Here is a 5,786-nt window from a genome sequence, read left to right on the forward strand (position 1 = left end):
GAAATGAGATGCGGTATCCCGTTTTAAGAAGCATTAGAACTCCATTGCTTGGATACGTAGACATTTGCCATCGCTATTTCCTAGCAAGGAAGTGTCGCATTTACATTCTTTTTAAGTGAATACGAAGTATACATGACACTTCGCTATTAATATTATATCTTATCATGAAACATAGAAATGAGATGCGGTATCCTGTTTTAAGAAGCATTAGGGCTCTAATGCTTCGATACGGAGACATCTGCAAACGCTATTTCCTGGCAAGGAAGTGTGGCATTTACATTCTTTTTAAGTGAATACGAAGTATACATGACACTTCGCTATTAATATTATATCTTATCATGAAACATAGAAATGAGATGCGGTATCCTGTTTTAAGAAGCATTAGGGCTCTAATGCTTCGATACGGAGACATCTGCAAACGCTATTTCCTGGCAAGGAAGTGTGGCATTTACATTCTTTTTAAGTGAATACGAAGTATACATGACACTTCGCTATTAATATTATATCTTACCATGAAACATAGAAATGAGATGCGGTATCCTGTTTTAAGAAGCATTAGGGCTCTAATGCTTCGATACGGAGACATCTGCAAACGCTATTTCCTGGCAAGGAAGTGTGGCATTTACATTCTTTTTAAGTGAATACGAAGTATACATGACACTTCGCTATTAATATTATATCTTACCATGAAACATAGAAATGAAATGCGGTATCCCGTTTCAAGAAGCATTAGAACTCTATTGCTTCGAAACGTAGACATCTAGAAACGCTATTCCGCAGCAAGGAAGTGTAAGATCTACATTCCTTTGAAGTGTTGACGAGATATACATTATGTGTTGCATTGATATTATATCTTATCGTTGGACATAGAAATGAGAAGCGATATAACGTTTTATGAAGCTGCAGAAATCTTATGCTTCGAAACGTTGGTATCTAGAAACGCTATTCCGCAGCAAGGAAGCGTGAGATTCTCATTTATTTGAAATGCTGACGAGATATTCATAAAGCGTTGCATTGATATTACATCTTATCATGAGAAATAGAAGTGTAATACGATACCGCGTATTATGAAGAATTAGAACTCTATTGCTTCGATTCGCAGATATCTAAAAACGCTATTCCGCAGCAAGGAAGTATGTCATTCACATTCTTTTGAGGTGTAGACGAGATATACATGGAGTGGCACTGAATATTATGATCTTATCATGAGTCTTATCATGAGGAATAGAAATCAGATGCAATATCGCGTTGTAAGAAGTATTCGAACTCTATTGATTCGATACGAAGAAACCTAGAAACGCTATTCCGTTGCAAGGAAGTGTGGCATTTACATTCGTTTAAAGTAACGACAAGATATAAACAATACACTGCATCGGACATTTCATCTAATCATGAGGCATACAAATGAGATGCTATAACGCGTTTTATGAAGCAGTAGAACTGCATCGCTGCGATACTTAGACATGAAGAAACGCTACTCCGTCGCAAGTATTTGTGTGATTAACATTCTCTTGAAGTATTGACGAGATATACGTTACGGGTTGCTTTGATTTACATCCTATCATGACAAACAACTACATTGCTACGGAATAGTGTTTCTAGATCCCTACGTATTGAATCAGTAGGGCTCCAATGCTTCTTAAAACGCGATAATGCATCTCACTTCTATGTTACATAATAAGATGTAATTCAATGCATCGCATTATGCATATCTCGTCAACATTTCAAAAGAATATAAATGCCACACTACCTTGCTAGGAAATAGTGTTTCCACATGACTACGTATCGAAGCAATACAGTTCTAATGTATCTTGAAACGCGATATCGCATCTCGTTTCCATGTTTCATGATAAGATATAATACTCATTGCGAAGTATTACGTATACCTCGTCTGCACTTCAAAAGAATGTAAATGTCACACATCCTTGCCAGGAAATGCGTTTCTAGATGTCTACGTATCGAAGCAAAGGAGTTCTAATGCTTCTTAAAACACGACATCGCATCTCATTTGCATGTTTCATGATAAGATATAATATTCATTGCAAAGTGTTATGTATACCTCGTCTACACTTCAAAAGAATGTAAATGCCACACTTCCTCGCCAGGAAATAGCGTTTGGAGATGTCTACGTACCGCAGCAGTAGAGTTCTAATGCTTCTTAAAACGCGATATCGCATCTCATTTCTATGTCTCATGATAAGATATAATATTCATTGCGAAGTGTCACTTATACCTCGCATACACTTCAAGTGAATGTAAATGCGACACTTCCTTGTTAGGAAATAGCGTTTGCAGATCTCTACGTATCGTAGCAATAGAGTTCTAATGCTTCTTAAAACGCGATATCGCATCTCATTTCTATGTCTCATGATAAGATATAATATTCATTGCGAAGTGTCACTTATACCTCGCATACACTTCAAATGAATGTAAATGCGACACTTCCATGCTAGCAAATAGCGTTTGCAGATGCCTACGTATCGTAGCAATAGGGTTCTAATGCCTCTTAAAACGCGATATCGCAAATCATTTCTATGTTTCATGATAAGATATAATATTCATTGTGGAGTGTTATGTATACCTCGTATTCACTTCAAAAGAATGTAAATGCGACACTTCCTTGCAAGGAAATAGCGTTTCCAGATGTCCACCCATCGCAGCAGTAGAGATAAAATGCTTCCTAAAACGGGATATCGCATTTCATTTCTATGTTTCATGATGAGATATAATACTCATTGCGAAGTGTTATGCATTCCTCGTCTACGATTAAAATGAATGTAAATGCGACACTTCCTTTCTAGGAAATAGCGTTTGCAGTTGTCTACGTAACATAGCAATAGAGTTCTAATGCTTCTTAAAACGAAATGTCGCATTTCATTTCTATGTTTTATGGTAAGGTATAATATTCATTGCGGAGTGTCATGTATACCTCTTATTCCTTTCTAAAGAATGTAATTGCGAAACTTCCTTCCTAGGAAATAGCGATGGCATATGTCTACGTATCGAAGCAATAGCGTTCAAATGCTTCTTATAACGAGATATCGTATCTAAATTCCATGTTTTATGATAAGATATAATATTCATAGCGAAGTGTCATGTATACCTCGTATTCACTTCAAATGAATGTAAATGCGACACTTCCTTGCTAGGAAATAGCGTTTGCAGATGTCTCCGTATCGAAGCAATAGAGTTCTAATGCTTCCTAAATCGCGATATCGCATTTCAGTTCTATGTTTCGTAATAAGATATAATATTCATTGTGGAGTGTCATGTATACCTCGTATTCACTTCAAATTAATGTAAATGCGACACTTCCTTTCTAGGAAATAGCGTCTGCAGATGTTTACGTATCGAATCAATAGAGTTCTAATGCTTCCTAAAACGCGATATCGCATCTCATTTCTATCTCCCATGATAAGATATAATATTCGTTGCGAAGTGTTATGTATTCCTCGTCTACACTTCAAATAAATGTAAATGCGTCACTTCCATGCTAGAAAATAGCGATTGTAGATGTCTACGTTCCGAAGCAATAGAGTTCTAATGCTTCTTAAAACGAGATATCGCATCTCATTTCTATGTTTCATGCTGAGATATAATATTCATTGCGGAGAGTTATATATACCTCGTTTGCACATCAAAGAAATGTAAGTATCGCACGTTCATGCTAGGAAATGCGTTTCCAGATGTCTACTTATCGAAGCAATAGAGTTCTAATGCCTCTTAAAACGCGATATCGCATCTCATTTCCATGTTGCATGATAAGATACAATATTTATTGCGAAGTGTTATGTATACCTCGTCCACACTTCAAAGGAATGTAAATGCGACACATCCTTGCTAGGAAGTAGCGCTTCCAGATGTCTACGTATCGAAGCAATAAATTTCTAATGCTTCATTCAACACGATGTCGCAAGTCATTTAAATGATTCATGGTAAATTGCAATGTTCTGTGCAATATGTTGCATTTGTCTGCATCTAGACCTTAGAAGGATGTGAATCCTCTACTTACTTGCAACAGAATATCGTTTCCAGATCTCTACGTGTCCGAGCAAAACATTTCTAATACTTCATGCAGCGCGATGTCGCATCTCATTTCAACGTTTTAAAGCAAAGAATCTGTAATCATATATCCATATATATCTGTAATCATATATCTGTAATCATATATAACTTTACGCTTATCTGTTAGAGGTCTTCAATAGAATGTGAACTATATAATTGCATGTAACGGCATGGCGCTTCGTAGTGTCTGTTTGTTAAAGCAATCGAGCTAGAATTCTCCATGCAATGCGCTGGCGCATCCCGTTTCATCGTTTCAAAGTAAGAATGCTGTAATCTCTTATGAATAGCTCTATGCTTATCTGCTTTAAAACTTCATAAGAATGTAAATTCTACAGCTCCATGCAACAGGATTGCCCTTCGTAGTGTCTACATGTCGAGACAATAGAGTACTAATGCATCATACAATGCCATGACTCATCTCATTTCAACGTTTCGAATTAAGTAAGCTGTAATCTTCTATGAAAAGCATTGTAATTATCTGGTTCTACTCTACAACAGAATGTGAATTCTATAGATCCAAGCAACAGGAGGGCAGGCCCTCCGCCATCCTACTGCCTGCCCTGATGCGGGCAAAGGATTCCCAGAGCCACTCAAACCGCGACAAACATCTATCTTATACTCTAACCGATTCATCGTTATGCGTTTTCCATTAAGCTTGCCGGAATCAGTGACATTGATTCGTCCAGTCTAAAGTATTATTTTCTTCTTCAGTTTCTCGATTTTCTTATTTTGTCTCACGATATCGTCTATTTCGTTGTACCTTGCCCGGACGGTATGGTATATAATCTGTTGTTCGATATTTGTAGGTTTTCCTCTTAATAAATGCAATGCTTTCACAGATTTTCTTTTTCTTTCTCTTTAGTTACGTTGTTGTTATTTTACCCTCTCTATCCTCCACATTTCCTCTCTGCACCATCCCGGAACCGGCGTTATACGATTACGTCATGATGGCGCCCCGATCTCGCTACCCTGAGATCGAGTGTTCTCCCTTGCATCCGTTGATTTGTATATGTGACACATTGGAGAATATTTCCTCTTATCCTTTGTATTTTTCGAATGAAGTTACATTGATAGAAGTACGAGCTAGTTCTGCACGCCTATTTGAAACAACATTAAATCACCTTGTTAAACAATAATATATTAAATGTGACTTGGACTTTTAAATTTGAATTTATAAACATCTAACAGGTAAATATGTTTTTCTTACTATTCATATCATTATACATTCAGTGATTTATTGTGTGCTGTGATTTGATATATTAACTGCTTGATTATATTTTGCAATGAACTTTGCGTACCAAACATTGTTTTTACTCCTGATGGGAGTGGATAGTTCTTCGTTTTATATTCTTATATCGCATTGATTATAAAAGTACATGATATCCTTTTTATGCAGTCATGCATAATTATGTACATACAAATTCGCGATTAAGTAGCTATGTGTTCAAATTCAATTCCGAATAATGCACTAAAAAGCATCCCAGATAACAAACGGCAAGATGGTAGCGACACCGTGCCGGCACTATATTGCCACTTCCGAGGAGTGTCAAGTGATTCGTAGTCATCTGTGACCGGATTCGTTAACTAAAATGCCAGAACGTGTTACCAGCACGTTCTAGACAAGCGAATCGCGCAGCACCAGCACCATGGTGACACGCGTATCATCGCTCCATTCATGAATCTCCTCAGCAATGACGCAGGATCACATTTGGCAATGGGGA

Source organism: Xylocopa sonorina, unplaced genomic scaffold (assembly GCF_050948175.1).
Source record: "Xylocopa sonorina isolate GNS202 unplaced genomic scaffold, iyXylSono1_principal scaffold0117, whole genome shotgun sequence".
In the NCBI taxonomy this organism is placed as follows: domain Eukaryota; kingdom Metazoa; phylum Arthropoda; class Insecta; order Hymenoptera; family Apidae; genus Xylocopa; species Xylocopa sonorina.